The sequence below is a fragment of the Diadema antillarum genome, unplaced genomic scaffold (assembly GCF_040938485.1).
Source record: "Diadema antillarum isolate AM-2024a unplaced genomic scaffold, OU_Dant_1.0 scf00000141, whole genome shotgun sequence".
Taxonomy (NCBI): domain Eukaryota; kingdom Metazoa; phylum Echinodermata; class Echinoidea; order Diadematoida; family Diadematidae; genus Diadema; species Diadema antillarum.
In genome coordinates, this window is record NW_027271030.1 from 3,910,425 (window position 1) to 3,930,287 (window position 19,863).

Genomic DNA, 19,863 nt, shown 5'->3' on the forward strand with positions numbered 1-19,863 from the left:
GAAGCGTCATATGAAATATTTTGGGGGTTTCTTTTAGTCCAAGAAAAAAAATAGTTTGAATAAAAAAATAATAATAAACAGTCGTTCTTGACTCAAGTCTAATTTCCTGCGCCTTCTTGCAGTTACCCCGCAGTTGCCCATGGATACGATGCATAAATAATCAGCTGTTTACTGAGTCGTACTAGTGTACCACCCTACTGCTCTTGTTCAAATTGAGAGGATTGTTATTTTATCGGCGGCACTTAGTTTTATAACCTCATCCAATAAAAAGACAAATTCAAACATCAAATGGTGTGACAGTTTTTGTCAGAATTCCCTATCAATTTCAACTTGTTGCCAGGATAGTTTTCAGATTTCACTTGCTTCATTATCGAAGCTGTTTGACATTTGAAAGAACTGCTCCATAAGAAATCACCTTTCATTTGTTATTTATTTTCACAAACAAGTATTTTGGTCACTTGAATATTTCTTATTATTACTTCAATGTCATGATATTTCATGATGGTTATGTATTCTGTCTTTACATGGCAAGATGGGATTTTTTTTTTTCCATCCAGGGTCAAAGAAGAAAGTGACAGGAAGGAAACCAAAAGGATAGGGAGGAAATGAAAAGGATACAATGAAACACCTGATCAGCAGGCTCTTTTTTATTACAATGGTGAATGCAGTACATCAGAATTTAAGTACAGTTCTAAATAATTTATCAGTTGAAAAATGAGCAAAGAAAATGGATTTCATCGAGTTCTAAATGAAAACTAAATTAGCATCGCCATTATGATTTAGATCTAGAACCTAGTGCTAGTACTACAGAATAGACCTGATGCAAACTTGTTGTCAAGCTTTCGGTTGAGTTTCTTCAGAGACACGAATTTTGGTAGCACAATACCCGAGTGAATAAGAAAAAGGAAAAAAAAAATAAATACACAACTGTAATGCAGGTCTCTAGACCACTCCCGTGCACGAGCGAGCATCAGCCCCCGTTTCTTCAGTGTCACTCTAGCTCTCGTCATTTGCATTGGCCTAGGCTAGGTTACTCGTGTCGTAGTTTTACTCGCCATCATCAATGTCATACATGGTTACACAAAATAAATTACATCTTGCCATCACCTCAACCACAGCAAAACCCTGAATATCACTCCCATCATAGTCACTCTCAGCTCACAAAACATATCAGCAAACGATACAGACATCGCAGACCTAGCTAACTACTAGCTCTAAACATAGTTGTAACTACGCCACGTCAGACATTAGTTGTACACAAAAATGAAACGGAGGTGAAAAACTAGTAATGAATACACGAAGATCATCAACGATGGCATATTACCGTAGAAAAAAATACACAGAACATCTTGCACCCAAAAAAAAAATCGAGGTAAAAAACTACGATGAGAAAAACTAGGGTGAAAACACGATGCTTGGAAGACGAACGATGAAGACACTACGGCAAAAATGCTTACACGGAAAACAAACGAGTGGGTACCACACAAGCTACGATGTTATGCGCACATACGTAGATAAGCTACATCGTGTTCAATCAAAAAACTCAACAAACACTAGGACAAAAACTCACCTCTAAATTGTTGCAAACGAGATAATCACTTAGAAAAAATGAACAAAACACTCTCAGAAGTACGATTGTTCTCTGAGAATGAAAGATATAGAATGATACGAAAGCAAAAGAGAGAAAAGAGAGAGAGAAATGGACGGGAAACCTAGAGAAGTTACCCACACTCACTAACGTAAATGGAATTCGACACACACACCCCCGTGCCCGCCCCAGCATAAGCATAGCATAGCAGTACACGTACACACACAAGGAGATATCGTCAAGCACTCTATGAAGAGATCGATATCACGATACCGCGCGTAAGAAATCACTGCAGTTGCTGGGGCAACAAAGATACATGCGCGCTGTAAACATGAATATTGATTAGTTTCTCAGCAGGCTCGAACCCCTGGCAGGTGTTTTGGCCAATAAGAGACATTCTAAAATATGTTTCTTTGCATAAATTATTTTTCTGAGTCCCAGTAAGGATCTCTGTGATTGGCTAAAATTATTCTACAGCTCCTGGCCAAGCCTGAGGTCCTAGGACGCCCTCTTTCGGTCATAAATAATAAAAACCACGTTTTTTGTGGGAGCTGACGGGGATGGGTTAAGGACCCTTCATACTGTATATTTGGTGACTTGTATGCTGTGTGTGGGGGAAGGGCAATGTGCATTGTACTGCAGTGCTGAAACATGTGTACCGGTATAGGCCTATACCGTGTAAATTGAGGAATATTGCGTACTGCTACTTTTCATTTTCACGCTGGTTGATCTGTCACTACCTTGCAATGTCATTGCATTACAACATTAGAAAGGATGTGTATGACAGCACACACCATGGTGTTACATGAATATTCAGGATTCTTTCTAAGAGTACTTTACCTTTTACTGTATACGCTACAATTTTCGCGTACATAAATTTTTGCGAATTGCCGCTGTCACACATCTTCGTGAGTGGTTAAATTCGCAATTGGGGGACCAGAGAAAATATGAAGTGGCAAAGAAAGTGTGAATTTTCAACTTACTAGCAAATAAGAATGATACTAGTTACACACTGCATGAAAAAAACTTACCAAACTCTGCGAACTAGTAAGTTAGAATTCAACATTTTTTAAGTGGTTAAGTCCATCGCGCTAGATTTCTGACGAGTAGTCCCCTTGCGATAATGGATTGGCTCTCTACAGTATTCGTAAGTAGACGTGGACGTACGTAAACAAGCTTAGCCAGTATGGTCTGTTCGGTAAGCCATGACATGATATACTAGTACTGAAATGTTTGTATCATCAAGGCAAGGGATTCGTTTTGGAAGGTAATATTTTCGCGTGTTGTTAATTTCGCGAATAGCTCCCGACTCGCGAAATTCGCGAAAATAAAACCCCCGCGAAATATATAGCGTATACAGTATTTGGGATGTGCTTTAGTTGATTTTCTTTATGTGTGGTCATCATTGATCAAGACTTTGATCGTAAGGATGTCTCTTGAGTTGAGAGGATTGTACTTATCAAGGCTTTGTGTCACATCTGGAGGATTGGGCACTTAGATTGGCATTTGCTGTTCAGCCGATGATAATTCATGACAATCATTGTAGCACGAGCCATATCCAGTCCAAGAATCATGCATCAATGTATTTGGTTGAGCCTCATTAGCGTTTTTCTCTGAGAGTAGTCACGAATGTACATATGTACTGTATGGGCTCACGACCTATGTGCAATATACAGCAGCCCTGCATCTTGCATGTTTGCATAGCGCACCTCCTTCATCCTTTAGAGCAAGCCAGGAATATATACAGCCCATGAAATATACACAGATGCAAGGCAAATAGCAGCCCTTTGCTCTTCACAGCCAATTGACCACACTGCCCGAGCAAGCAAGCTGTGCGCTTCATTTATTTCCCAACATTCAGGTGAGCTGCAGCTAGCTTTCCGCGAAGCATTAGCAAACGAGGAAGCTCCCCAGAGGAGGATGATGACTGCCGATTGTCGAATCGGGGATGTGGGACAAATCAATATCATATTCATAATTGTTATTGCCTGTTTACCAAGCCCAAGGGCTGCTGAAAACCAGTGAGGGCAGCATGCAGATATTTGGTGACCCCTCCGAACCTCGGGGGTTCACTCATGCAGCCAAATGGGTTTTTCAAAGTGTGCTGGCCCCTTTGGAGTAATGAATTAAATTCTCTGACAGTAGATAGAATACTAATTTGATTTCAACACAGGAAGTATTCATACAGTATTATGCAAAGATCTGTCAAATAACATTTGATTACCAAGTATCAAGTAACGACATAGGCCTACATGTCAATATGTAAGCTTTTTCTTCCAATACTGTGTTATTGTTCAAATCTTTCAACGAGCTCACTTTTGGCAATCAAACTTTCCTCTGTTTTTAGAGTTCTGACTTTTCATTTTCTCCCTAAACTCAATTATTCCAGACTGAGCTCCTTGCTTTTCCTGTTCAAATGTCAATTTCTGAGAAGGGCATCTTTTACAGTAAGAACCTTGAAGATGCAGAAATGTCATATAAATCCACCTTGAAAGTCAAGAGTTCTGATGCTATGATATGCTTACACCATGTTCCCCGCGGCCACAGCAACCCCACTTGCACCCCCTCCCCTCCCCCCCCCCCCCCCCCCCCGAAAAGTAGTGTGCCATGGGTAGGTGGAGTACATGTACACTCTTCCTTTTTTCCCCCCTCTGTATTCTAGTCTTGTTTGTTCCAGACCTCGCTTCAGTGAACACATAGTTATCAGACGCCATTCTCACAGCGTCTGATCAGGCTAGACTACACATACATGTATTTCCCGTTGCATCCCACTTCTGACTGCCTCCAAGTTTTGTTATGGATGATTACATTGTACATGCTGTCACGTTCTGTTGCGTTCACCCCGGTATATTACGGCCTGCTAGATTTCTCATCAGCACCAGGACTGCCGTGGCAAATTTTTTCGATGTCATCCATGGCAATCACAGCCTGTCATGTTAGTCCATCCCGAAATGCAGTGTGCAGTTGTTAGGTGGTATACATGTACTCTTCCTTTTATTCCCCCCCCCCTTCCGTATTCTAGTCTTGTTACCATGGAAATTTCATATTCAGCCCAATATTTTATTCTTTTGTGATTAGAATCTACAAATGCATATATGTGACCCTGCACCTCAAAACAAACAAAAAGTCGCCAGATATGAATTTTTAGTTAAGACCATATTCTGAAAGAGCAGACTTTAAGCTTTAAGAATATGTATAACTCAAATCAAATGGACTCTCCTAACCTATCTAAATATTGGAAAGAAAGCACAAACTCAGGAAAAGTGTGAACTGAGAAAAGAGGCTCTGAAGTACAGTGTCTACTCAAGCGCTTAAAGGGGAAGGCTAGTAACTGATCAGTGGGAATCAGTGGAAATGCTGGGAGATGATTGTTCCAATCCTTATGGGATTCATTCAAGAGTTCATTGTATATCTATTGTTGTGTGAAAATTATTTGCTTCAGAATGGTCTCATATTCAAGTAATGTGCAGTTTAATGCTTCCAGGTTAGCGTCCCTGGTCAGGGACGGAGCATTAATCTGCACATTACTTGAATATGAGACCATTCTGAAGCAAATCATTTTCACACAACAATAGATATACCATGAACTCTTGAATGAATCCCATAAGAATTGGAACAACCATCTCCCAGCATTTCCACTGATTCCCACTGATCAGTTACTAGCCTTCCCCTTTAATCTTTACCAGACCGTGCTGGCTGTGCGATGAATGGGACAAAAAACAGGAAGTAAACCACCAGAGTAACAACAATGAAGGGATTATCTGATTGAACTGAAATTAAGCATGCCTCATTAACACATTCTGTCCATAATTAATGCCAACTTTCAAAGCAGTAGCACTATCTTTTCAAAAGTTATTAGAGTTGAAAGTGAAGAGTGTTGACAAGGTTTTTCAGAAATGAAAAAGGGATTCTAAAGACACACCTTATCACACTATTGTTCCAAAAATGTTCGAGATAAACTGCTAAAAAACCCACTTTCCTGCCCGTTTTTTGATACCAAATTTTAGCATAATGTAAAAGAAGACCCGCTCTTTCAGAAAATATAAAAAAGTCAAGTTTGGCTAGGTTGACCCATTTCACCTATTCTCAGTCCTCGCGCTAAATCAGTGTGTGCGACTTTATGTTCGTTTTGAGGTGCACGGTCACATATGTGTAACATGTTACGAGCTGATGTAAGATGCAAAGCCTTATGCTATGACTAGCATTTAACGTGACTATTTTTGGGTTGTTTCCTCAAGTTTTAACCTGGACTTGAAAGAACTGTGTAATTGTGACAAAAGGTTCTGCAAAATGCACAGAATGTCACTCTAGATAACTAGGTTTTCATGTTTTTATTTCCATCGTCTTGGGGCCATTGAGAAGAGAATCAATGCCAGCTGGAGTGCGATCGCCGGCAAATGTTTACATGACTAATAAGCTTGAGAATGGGTGCCATCGAAAATGCACTTAATGCAGTCATGCCCACACAAAATATCATTCCTGCACCCGGGAATTGGCGTGGAGTGTTTGCTCAGTGCAGATTGGTAATAACAGCCAATCTCCTAATACCGCAACCTCCCCTATCAAACCCCCCCCCCCCCACCACCACCATTCTTGAAATATGATGTAAATTCAAGCATACCAATCTATATGCAGATTTTAGATTGTTTGATATTGGCACATGCATGCTTGTAGAAGAGAATTGGACTGCTGTCAGCCTTCTTCTACAGTTCCTACTAATTTCCATAATTTTGATTTCTTCTGTCACAGTCAGTACCATGGAGATATACAGATCATTTTTATCGTGATCGCAGATGGTGGCCACAAATTGCCTCGGTTAATCAATCAATCAAATTTTTACAGAGCTGAACAACGGGTAGGGAAAGGAACCTACAGTGTACAAGTGTATAGGTTTTGGTAGGGCTGCGCTCATTGCTCCCTGTCTAAAACAGGGTCAGAGGTCACCCTTGCCAGTAATGCTAATGAAGCAGTAATTTAGTTGTTACTGAACATATTTCATTCAACCATGATGCAGAGGCCTTTGGCGTGCTTAGTCATTTCTACATTGTAGGTCCCTTTAGTTTTATAGTGATGCTGCCCTCTGTGTTCCATAAACATTTCTGTTCTACTTTCATTGTTATCATTATCATCATTATTATTTATATTCCTTTTTTTTTTAATCATAAGATGCAAAAGGGAGGAATGTTCATGTATGATAAGTCTGCGGCACACAGCTGTTGTAATGCATGACAAATTGATAGCGGCAAGTTGATTAGCTACAATCCGTCAGTGCTGGAAGACAAGGCATAGAAATCCATACATTTGAAAGACCGAAAGTATTTGCATTGCAATTGTGCATTCAATATTTCCTACAAATTAAATTTTGGAAGGCCTCGCTAGAGTTGTGTGACATTCATTTTTTGGGGGGGGATGGTATAGAATTTATTAGTTTTGCTTGTGTGTTATTCATCTGAGTAGTTCAGTCTAGGATAAACCCTCTTTGGTCTGGCTCCTTGGGTACAGTGTGCTGCTTTTATGAAGACCATACATAAATACATCAATATGTTTAAGATTTCTTTGTACTGTACATACCTTAAGGACCCTGTGCCTAATAGGCGTTTTCACATCAGCCCGATGTTTTGAAATAGCGTGGTATTTTCTGACTTGGGAAATTAACCCGATAACGAAATAGCGCGCTATTTGATAATATGAACACAAATTAGCGCACTAATTGTATCGCTCTGATCCAACTCGGGAAATTTCTGAAATAGCGGGATAGTAGCACGCTATTTGATAATGTGAAAACGAATCGAGAAATTAGCGCAATGCATCCCATCATGCCTAGCGTGTGTGACCCGATCGAGGCAAACTGCACACAAATCATGAGGAATTTTTGAGAGGGCACACACATTACTGATGCTGTTTGCACATACTCAGCTGTCGAATTAGCTCGAAAAAAATTCGGGCTAATTCTCTTCGGGCTGATGTGAATAAGAAATGAAATAGCGCTCTAATTCGCAATCACGAAAAATATCTCGAGCTTGGATTTTTATCGGGCTGATGTGAAAACGCCTAATGTCATTGTGCATGTTTCCTTTTTTTGAGAAAAAAGAAAATACATGTTGTGAAAGTAATAGTAGCTCTTCTTTGGAAGCCAAAATTTGTGAGGGATAGATAAATGGCACCTACAAATATTGACATCACAAGTACCAATTTCTGTTGAATTCCTGTGATGTTCATACATTTCATATTTTAATGTCCAGTGCATCGTTCTGCAATTTTCGGGAACACTACATGTCCAGCATTAACTCTTTATGTGCCACGTTCGCACGTCCGGCTCAGTTGACGGCGTGCCAACTTCGCGTATTCTGCTCAACAAACAAAGCCACCAAAACCGATCGATAAATCGCTAATCCCGCGGTACAATCAAAGAGTTTCTCGCACTTCTGTTCCTCTCACATACGGCTTGCATTCTATGTGGTGATTGATTATCAGGCGGTGTTCTCAGCTAGATTTGCGTGTACATTCTAAGTTTCTGTCACTATTTTATATGCAAAAGTCATGCCTTTACAGTAATGTAGCAACTGGTAATTCAAAAGAAAAATTGAAAATAGAATTGTTATACATTGTACATAGAAACAAAGTTTGACATTCCCCTAACTTTGCTCACTATTATGTCCAGCTTAACAGAAATTTGTAGAAGTTATACAAATGGAAAAACAGAATTCTTTCTCAAAGCATGACTACCTTCGTGTCTCAGAATAACGTGGCACACAGGGGGTTTCCACCATGGCACATAAAGAGTTAAAAAAGAAGAAGAAGATAAAAGTTTTCATGATGCTTTTTGACCCGTGTAGAACTCAGTGGCATTTATTTCTGTCACCACTGGTAATGCCCTTGGCAGCGAGTTGTGTACATGTTTTGTTCATAAGTTCAAATTATGAATAATATTCAAGGATGACATATGAAAAATTGCTATAATCTGTAAAATATTTTATAGGCCCCCATAGATCAACATTTTCAGAAGTTGCAAACATTGGTTGAACATTCAAAGCCGTATTTACCCAAAGAAAAAAGTTTTAGTGTTTTTAGATCTGGAGTGAATACTGGAAGAAAAGTTACAGATCATTTTAGATCAGTGGTCTGACCAAAGTTTGGTAAGTTTGAAGAAAGTTATGATAGTTTAAATATCAGTGAGTCCAGGATGCTAGGACATAGTATGTACAATATACATTGTATTGTACCACTCTGCGTTAGTGCCTGATGCAGCAGGTTGTTGTTTTTGTTGTTGTTTTGGGTTTTTATTTTTTGGGGGGAGGGGTAGACATCTTCATGGAATGCATTTTTATGCCTCCGCCACGAAGTGGTGCGGGAGGCATGTTTTCGGGTTGTCCGTACGTCCGTCCGTACGTCCGTCCGCTTTCGTTTACGCGATAACTTGAGTAATATTTACTGGAATTTTACCAAACTTGGTCCAAGTATGAAGTATGATGGGGCAATTATTTGATTAGATTTTGGGTGAAATCGGCTAAAGGTCAAAGGTCAAAGGTCAAGGTCAAATCATGAAATTGTATCCGTTTACGCGATAACTCAAGACTGGATGGAGCAAATTTCACCAAACTTTGTTGGAGGATGATGTATGATGGGACAATTACTTGATTAGTTTTTCAGTGAAATCGGACGGAGGTCAAAGGTCAAAGATCAAGGTCAAATCCTAAAATTTATCTGTTTACGTGATAACTCAAAACTGGATGAAGCAGCTTTCACCAAACTTGGTCCAAGGATGATGTATGATGGGACAATTAGTTGAGTACATTTTAGTGACATTGGCAAGAGGTCAAAGGTCAAAAGGTCAAGGTCAAATGCTACAAATGTTGCAATTTCCCCCATATCTATGCAATGCCCAAAGGTATTTTCTTGAAACTTGGTGTGGACATGTACTACTGCGTAAAGATTCTACAGAGAGAGTTTCATGTCATAAGGTCAAAAGGTCAAAGGTTAGGTGAAAATGTTGCAATATCACTTTTCTCGCATATGGTTCAATGTATCTTCGTGGAACTTGGTACATACGCATGTACTGACTGGCAGGGATTATCTAGGGAATTTAGGGGTCATGGGTCAATAGTCAGGGGTCAAAGGTCAAGGTCAACTCCTCAAAATTTTACTATTTCCCTCATACACTAGTATATATATGCAATGCTTGCATTATTAGTTTCAAAACTTAATACATGCATTACCTGATGGAGATTCTCTGGGAAATTTCCAGCCAGAAGGTCAAAGGTCAAAGGTTAAGGGTCAAAGGCCAGGTTTCAATGCCCCCCCCCAAAAAAAAAGAAAAAAAAATCTATTTTGTACCGTCATTACACTCTTTCTTCATACCTTGGAAATTACTCAATGCATAAACTTATAAAAAGGTCGGTCAGAATTCAAGTTAAAATTGTCAGTTCCCCAAATATGTGTACCTGCACTCTTAGAAAAGTATAGCAAACCCAGTTCGAGACATTTCTGACAAACCTGTCATTTCAATATTTTGCCAGTTATGTGAAACTGTCATGGATCACACATTGTGAAGACATTGTACTATACGCCTATTGGGAGAATCATGCATTATGGCGGAGGCATCAGTCGCCATAGCGACATTTCTAGTTATTCTTAGATGCATTTTCTTTTGTGGATCATCTGTGGGACTATGAATGTTAAGACCACAAATCAAATTGTTTCAAAGAGCACAGATGAAATTTGTAGCTCATCTTGGGGCTTTTGGGTGAGGAACATTTTTGTTTTCTCTCCCTAGCAATGTACAAACCCCACCTTGAAAATCCATGGAGTGCCATGCGATATTAAAGGAAGGTAAGACCATGAGACTTAACAGGTGAATGATATTTTGTGAAAAACATTCACTTCACTCCCCTCTCATGTAAGGGGAGCTTTACCCAGGGGATTCCTACATGTACATTTCTGCTGATTGATTTACATTCGTTCTAATTTGATCAACTACCGGCTTGCATTCCAGAGGTGCACTGTACTGAGTATGTGCTGTACACGTATGCTATGCATGCGCTGCGGGGTGGTTGAGGATGTCTGCGTAGAATCTGCAATTAAGGCGACACCCAATTTCTTGCCGCCTCCCACAACCCCCTCCTAGATCTCAATTAATCCAGTAGAACATGCTCCGTGTACTTTACACATGTTACCTCGTTTCTTATCTCCTTTCTTCTTCGATTCCACCCCTTCCCCTCTCCCCTCCTCCCCTACCAAGTTCCGCATCTCATCTCGTCTATTACCGTCTCCGTACACGGCTAATTGCCTGACGTGACGTGCTTCCAACAAATCTGTAATCTTCAGTCTGTAGATTGTGAAAGTTGACAGTGCATAGATGCTGTGCACAGCATTCTTGCATTGTGTTTCCTGAATTAATGAGATGGGCACATTGTTTCAGTTTCCCCTCACATTAAACCTCCCCAGTAAAGGGACGGTATAGCTTTGGTTGTGATGGGGCACTCAGATATTAACTTTTTACGAGATGATTAGATACCACTATTATAAATGAAATATTGAAGAGCATACAATTCTAAGAAGAATTCAAAGTTTGTTTGATGAAAATAGGTTTTGAAATGGCAGAGATATCCAAAAACAAAGTAAAACAAAGTAGTCCTAATAAAAGCTTTGACCCACTTATTATAAGGATCTCTTTCCCTTTTTTAACTGTTTTTCTTTCATTTTTTTTTTCATTTGAGCTTTAATAGCAGCTAAAACTGCCTTTTTCCACTTCAGACATTAGTAACCCTAGAAATGTTCACTGTACATTAATTTTCGCATATTTCACGCTACATCTGGCTCGTGCGAATTCTAAAACCGGCGAAAATATCCTCACAATTTTCTCTGCATACTGTGAATGGGTTGACAATTGCACAGCGCAAATTCAGCAACCCGCGAATATGTTTTTGAGCCGCTCAGTGCGAAAAATTAATCATGCGAAAATATTGACATTTACAGGAAGGATTTTGTTGTGGAGGATAGAAGCTATGTTAAAGCAGCAGTTCATTAAATATTGATGTATGAGATTTGACAAGCAATAAGAAAATTATAAAATCAATGTTCCAATATAGATACCACATGATATAGTATTTTATGGGTAGTCATAAAATAGTGTCTCTCTCAAAGAAATGTATTTCGATGCAGACTGAAGCAGTGTTCTGAGTGCTCGTCTGTACACAGTACACCTACATAGTTCGCTGAATTCAGTAATTACGGCTTTGGCCATTAGAACAGGTCCCTTATGAAATCGGCGAGCATTTCAGCAGTAAAAAGCGCGCCCAGGTGATAACGTTTTACCCTCTCCCTTGAGCCCTCATCCTATCCTTTGTTCTGCCCGTTGCAGATTCAATTTGCCTTTCGGCACCGGTCAAGAGAGAATCCAATAATAGCAGCTCAGAAGCCACAGAGCCACATCGCAAGAGAGATAGGTAGATAGATGGAGGGGAAAGAGAAGGAAAAAACAGAGAGATGGAAGCAAATTCCTCATCGTTTTAGAAAGAAGGAGAAAAAAGTGCATCGCAGAATAGAATTCTGACCGACAATTTGGAGTGGCGGTGATGTTCGTTGGTTCATTTGTAGAGAATTTAAGGTGTGTTTATCTAAAAAATTTCTGAGGCAGAATCACAATCCTAAACATGTTTGAGGCCTTTTCAGGGGTTAGATAAACACGACTTTGTTTTCAAACACGTTTGGAAACACGGATTTGAAACATGTTTGAGACCACGATAGCCTTTCTGCAAGTATATAAATATAATGCCGTTTCGAAATGCATCTATATCTCAAAGTCAAATCCCAGCTGTTTCTAGGTGTGTTCTCTGCCCATTATTTGTGTCTGAATGATGAGGCATGTTTGGTGGTACGCAGGTGACCTTTACTTCCCAGGTCAAACAGCGCAAAGGAGCTGCGCAGTGACAATGCTCAAATCGTGATTGTATGATGGTTAGATAAACGCGGCACCCCGAGAATCGCGTTTCAAAACATGTTTGCAAACATCATTCCAAACGCGTTGGAAACATGATTCTCTCTCTCAAGTTAGATAAACGCAGCCTTTGTCAGTTCTCAGTCGTTGTAGGCAGCTGCTCTCTGTACCTGGCCTTTCCAGCAGTTAGATGTAAAGAGTTTTATCACAAAACTTTGTAAGCACCATTTTTTAACATTTTAAAGTAAATCTATCAGATACAGCAAACTAAAACTTTTCCTTTGATAACTCGCCTGTTTCATCTAACAGGGAATATTCTTGTAGTTATGACTAAGAATATCCCATATTTCCTTGTTTTTTAGTAGCTTCAAAGACCCAGTAGCCTGGGGATTCATGGAGTGGGGAAGCTGGCCCAGTTCGGATATATTTGAGAATCCCCGTAACAAATAGCGTACAGCTTTATCAGTATCACTGATCTCTACATAAATGCACACACAGCCGCAGAATTTTGACTGGAGTTGCCCATTACCAATGAGCATATGTTTTGATGCACATATTCACTGACCATACCTGTTCGTGGTTTTTGCGTGTACCCCAGTAGGCAACGAATGAATTGGATGACCAGTGACTACCCACACTACCATGTCTGTATTTGCAACTACCTCAAATTAACGAGAATGGAGTTAATTCGTTCTGTGATCAAAATCTTCATGTGGGTTAATTTATACCAAGGGGAAGTTATGTACAGATGTAACCTTATATGCCATATGTTTACATCTCTATATAACTTCACCGAGGTGTACATTCAGCACCAGGGCTTGTGTAGCAGTCATGCCGTTGGGTCATTGTATAGCCAATATTCCAGGAAGAGTTGAGTTGTGATTGATAGCAAAGATGTGATAAAGATCTCTTACTTGAGAACTTTTAGCAGCGCATAATTGTTGACATTTATGTGATCGTGAAAATTTCCTGCTTCACAATGTCACAAGGCTTGGATTTCTGTTATTGCAATCCTCACTAAAGCCGTCATGAACTGCAAGCTGCATACGATCGTCAACATACGTGTACGATTTCTCATATATGAGAATTTTTTTTTTTCCCGAAGCGAGGAGGATGTCTTTTTATGTGAGTAATTCATTCTAGTGCACAAAAATATCTTGGGCAGGTGGCATCATACTGAAGTCAATAAGATTTTTTTTTTCCATTTAAGCGCAGTACGGCATGTTACAATGGACATTCAGAAAGGCAGGAATAGTTATGGGTTTGTCAGACTGTATAATATGTGCTACATGCGTATTTGTCACTTCGGTTATGCACCGGGAGGTCATATCTTCACCTCTAAAACTGATGTTTAAGGGCATTCATGATGAACAAAGGGGTGCAAGATCCTAGTCTGTACCGGCCTCAAAGCATCTTTGAATTTTAGGGTAGGTAAGCTTGTGATTCATGGCAAGAACTCAAGCAAAAAGATATTCTCTAGATTGTTATGATCATCATTGGGTTTCATCAGCTTTTTGTCTGAAATATGAATGCAGCAATTCAGCAGTGGTACTTTAAAGCAAGACATTTTTGTGGCATGAAATTTTCATGAATTGGAGCTGCTGGCCTTTATTTTTATTATTATTATTATTTTTTTTTTGCAGCATGACAATTTTGAGAATTGCCTCTAGATTTCAGTGCATATAATGCAGACAAGAACTTTAGTGTGCATTTTAATATCATGGCTCTTGGCTCTTGCAAAAATTCACGAAATTAAAATGCACACAAACATTTCTGGTTTTAGATATCTAAGGTTCAAAATACCTCTTTTGAATCATTAGTAGTTCAAGAAATCCAATGAATTCAAGGAGACCTCCAGATGATTTTATACTTATGCATTTGAACATCTATAAATTGGTTATAGTGGGTACAGAGTTTCTGAATTTGTAGTGATTTGGATGAATTACAATGCTACATTTCTGGAATATTTGACCCTCTGTGTCATCATTCCTGTTCACTGTGTTATGTTTTGGGGTTTTCATTGTATGGGTTCATCTGCTCAAGGACCACAACAAGTTCCACAAAATCTGTAAATGGCACTATCACTTTATAAATGTCCTACATGATGTGAAATTATATAAAATTGTCTGGAATGCCCCTTTAAGTCAGTCTTGAAGAAGAGTAAGAGATGAGTAATGCATATATGGAGTTTCTTTATGTAACACTCATTAGGTACTAATATTATGTAGTAAGCTTACCTGGGAGAGGATGAGGGATGAACGGGGGTGGAGTTGTTGGAGGAGATCATTCAGAAGACAAGGTACTCCACGATCAGTACCATCAACCTAGAAAAACGGATACAATATCAGTAGACCATTCAAACCACGAGCAGTCAGATAAGATACTATGCTTTTGTCTTGCCAATTCACACAGAGTGTGAGAGACAAGCCACTCACTACTACTACTACTACTACTACTACTACTACTACTACTACTACTTCTACTACTATTACTACTACTACTACTACTACTACTACTACTACTACTACTACTACTACTACTACTACTACTACTACTACTACTACTACTACTACTACTTCTTCTTCTACTACTACTACTACAACTTAAAGGGGATGGCTAGTAACTGATCAATGGGAATCAGTGGAGGGAATGCTGGGGATGATTGTTCCAATCCTTGTGGGATTCATTTAAGAGTACATTATATATCTATTGTTGTGTGAAAATTATTTGCTTCAGAATGGTCTCATATTCAAGTAATGTGCAGTTCAATGTTTCCAGGTTAGCATGCCTGTACAGTGACGGGGCGATCGTTCCCACAAGGATTGGAACAATCATCCCCAGCATTCCCACTAATTCCCACTGATCACTTACTAGCCATCCCCTTTAAAAAAAAAAAAGGGGGTGACATCTTTGGAAGTTGTATGATGACATTATTATGTTTGGGGAGAGTATGAATCCTTTGACCAGGGAATGGAGAATAAAAGAAAGCAAGATCATGTTTTCAAAAAACAGATTGAAATTTTAGACCAACTGTGAGAGAAAATAATCATTGTTTCTTTAGTAAGTTCAAATCTTTAGTCTTTGGAACAGCATCTGAAACTGAGTTTAGTATAGGATCTAGAATTACAGAGTTGTTTTTTTTTTAACCAGATGTAGAAAAGTGTCACTACATTGTGATTAGTTTTAATGTGATTGAGCTGTAGAAGTATGAAATATAAGCTGTTCACAACAGTGACAGTTGAGGCCCAATTGGGCCCAAAGCAGTATGATGTGTTAAAAAGATAATTTGTATGATTTGTGTTCTTAAAACTAAGACCTGCATGATCTAAGTTTATTAGTACTTTGAAAGAATCATCCATATGAGTTGGGATAAACAAACTTAATATTCTAATTGTCAACTCATTCCAAATTTGGGCTCAGAAGAAGGGCCCCAGGGCAGTGCCCCAGAAATCCAAAGCATTGATTGGTAAAAGGCATCTTAATTCTTCATATCCATGGTCCTCTCTAAGCAGTATCATGAGTGGTATTGTGAGAAGGCAAGATCCAGGGGTAAGCCCATTGATTGTATGTACAGTAGGGCCTCTGAAGAGGTCTTTACTGATCACACAACCCATCCATGGGCCACCACAGGGAACTATGAGAAAGGATTTCATTAAGGTTAAATCTATCTTGAAGCTCAGGTGATCTTTTACACCCACCCAGCTCTTCTTTTTCTATGCCAAGTGTCCACTACAATGCAATACTGCATGAAGGTTAAAGAGTCATGCAAAAGAGTGCTCCTGTAATCTGTCGAGTGGAATAGCTCAGTGTCTTCTGACAGCGGGAGGGAAAAGCAGTGATGAAAGTGTCAGTGGAGAAGCTAGTAGTTACAGAAGACTGCCTAACAGCAGCATCCTCATCAGACAACCAGATCTTATAATAGGCAATGCATCTTGGGATGGGAATAGGGGCGCCAAAGTGTGCCCTTCCCCACACACTGGCAGGGCTTGACTCCTTCCAGACGTGAACGGTGACGGGTCAGTTGCCCAAATTGATTCCCAGCGCCATGGTCCGATTACAGGTGGAAGGCTGTAACCGGAGTCACGAGCGGGGACCCCTCAAACCTGTCAGCACGAGGGGCGGAGTGCAGGTCACCCAAATTACCTATGTGCCGTGCTATCCAGGCATAGTGGGATTGCGGTTTAACAGAGCGTTCCTCCTTGTAGTGTTGACTCTGTCTTATATGCACAACCCATCCACTGTATAGATCCCAGAACTGTCTCTGGTTTGACTCAAGGTGTTACCGCCATCCCCGTAAGAACAAGGTCATACGCAAATTAGATGAAATGAACAATGTTGGATGCAGACTCCCCCTGTTATAGCCCTGAATAGTCTGTCACAGTATCAGTAGGCGTATAAATCCTTCCTCTTCCACTAATTACACTCGGAGCAATCACCCAGAAAGCAGATAACAGGAAGAGATCAAATTGAAGCAGACGCATTTCTGTCTTAATATATTTGAATTCCTTTCGTTCAAGTGCTTTGGTTTCCTACTCCTGTGTCATCCTTTTCATGCTTTCCATCTTCCTTTCTGTATTTTTCCTCTTTGCTCTGTCCTCTTTCTCCATGTGCATCTTCTATACATATAATACGCGAAGTTGTTGTTGTTGTCGCGGCCTTATGTATTTCCTGTTTTATTCCGGCGTTGCTGGATTGTCTATCTCCTCCCGAGCCGTCGGCTCCGGGCAGCTGCGACCGGTGCCGTCGGCCGCAGGAGAGTATCCTGCATCGAATGGTGCGGGTTTCGTCCCCTCTCCGCCTCCGTGCCGACGTCGAGGACGAAAAAGAAAAATTAATTAGATAGATGCATAATGCATTTCTGTGCGTGACGAAAGAGCCGAGCGTTTTAATATTCACCAATCCTGCGCTGGACTCCTACTTTCTCGATAGTGAATCTTTTATCTTGCAGAGACAGTGGGATATAAAGATTATGGGTGCAGCGAAATCTCTGACATCTTTCGGCGGACACGCACGCACGCACACAATGTACTCTCGGGTGGATACGGTATGCCAGTGTGTGGCCTGCGCCTGTGTATGTATTGACAATGGTTACATGAAACACTATCTGCCTGCGCGTGATATGGACTCTCATAATACTACAGTATAATACACGGCGCGGTCATACAAGGGCAATTACGTACAGTAACGTTCGCCATTTGCATTGGCGTGCCCTAATGAAAACAACGAATGCTGTTATTTTATTGTATTTTGCACAACTGCAGGATACTCTGCAGCTCAGGTACGTCATTTAGTTTACTCTCAAGTCGGTTATCATTGTACTCAGACTGTTTAGGACGGCTAAATATCCACTTAAATTTTGTCCTTGCCGATCGTACCCTTCCATACCACATTACACGCGCCGCTGTCCATTCGTTTACTGCCGTAGCTGCTGTAAACATGAATATTCATAAGATGATCAAGCGGACGTAGAGGAAACCCTCGCTTTGCCGACCACTTTTTTTTTTTAATTTCCAAGTGGAGATAAAATGGGTAGTTCTATGGTCCATCAAACCAAGTTTTGGTGATAAAAACAAAAAAGAGGGAGCAAATGAAGACAAAAATAATTTTCTCTCTCCCATAACGTGGGAAAAGAGTGAAAGAAAAAATACGAGGTCCTGAGATCCATGGATTCCAACAGGTGCCTACTTATTAAACCTAATGACTATAATATAATCTCCCCCTCCACTAATGGAGATTATAGTCGTAATGTAATAATAATAATAATAACAATAATATAATAATATAATAATAATAATGGTAATAACAAAATAATCATAATAATAATAATGGTGATATTCATAACAATAATAATAACAATAATGATGATACAATGTACCTGTGTCTGAAGCAGATAAACGGGTGGTTCTATGATCTATCAAACCAAGGTTTGATGATACAAAAAAAAAAGAAAAAAGAGAGCAAATGAAGACGAAAATATTCTATTTCTCTCAGCACAATAGCAACAATAGTCCTGCTCAGCACAAGATTACGTATGTTACTGCAGTGAGGCAGTTTTGGACAGTTTGCGCAGGACTGTCTTCAGAAAGGCTTTTTATCAAGAGCAGAAAAATGGGGGAAACAGATTTTTACAATTCTTAACAAATTAACATTTCCGCCTCCCTATGTTGATCATCCCTATATTATGACTCTGCTCTCTCCTCTCCCCTAAATAATAATAATATTGTTAGTAATAATAAGAATGATAATAACAATAACAATAATACACTGAAATAATGATAATAAGAGAATAGGCCATATGGGGAGGGGTGCTATGATCCATAACTAAGAGTAGGCGGAAGAGACGCAATGTTTAAATCATGAAATATCAATGATAATGAAGCTATTTGAAATAAGTAACCTTGAGAGTAACCTTGACATGACGGACAAAAATATTCACTATCCTTGACCGATTAACTTTTTTCTTAATTCCCTTGAGTCATCCCCATGTCATTGAATTATATAAAATAATAATGAAACCGAATGACTATGATCTCCCCTCCCTCAAAATAATAATGATAATAATAATAATCATAATCAATGATTATAATGATAATAAAACAATAAACAGTATCAATGAGATAAACAGGCGGTTCTAGATCCATCAACCCAAGTTTTGATTATGAAAACAGAAATGAGGGAGCAAAAGAAGACGAAAACATTCTTTGTGTATTTCTTCTCTCATAACGTGGTTGAAGAAATATTAAAGAAAGAATACGAAGCTCTGAGACCCGTGGATTTCCACGGGTTTCTTATACTTATAAAGCCTAATGACTATGATCACAATAATAACGTAACAGTAGGGGCATGAAAATAATAATAAAATGATGATAATAATAATGATGATGTTTAGTCTGAAGCAGATAAACGGATGGTTCTATGATATATCAAGCCAAGTTTTGGTGATTAAAAACAAAATGAGGGAGCAATTTAAGACGAAAATATTATATTTTTCTCTCATAGCGTGGGAAAAGAAATAGGAATTTAAAAAGAAATGCGATGCCTTGACCCTCGGGGGCCTGCATGGATGCAAGAGCAAGGAATATAATTAATATCAAAGTCATAGTGTCAATAGTATCTCCCCGTTCAGACGGGAAGAATCTGTGGGCAGAACTTTCGGAGAATCTTATAAGCGTTTTTTTGTGATTTTTCACTGAATGTTTGTTTGTTTGTTTGTTCTGCGAGGGCGAAAATGTGTGTGGGGGGGGGATGGTGGTCATGGGTAGAAGAGAGCATAAGTGACGAAAGAATGAGAAAACTTTTCTTTTTATTTCATCAATAAAAATGTGCAAAATCGTATATA

General features: G+C 39.4%; 1 protein-coding gene across 1 annotated transcript in view; it reads left to right on the forward strand.

The window, feature by feature from the left end:
- The window catches only part of LOC139721368 (peripheral plasma membrane protein CASK-like), a 198,456-nt gene that overhangs the window by 49,723 nt on the left and 128,870 nt on the right, over positions 1-19,863 (forward strand). The window lies entirely within an intron of this gene.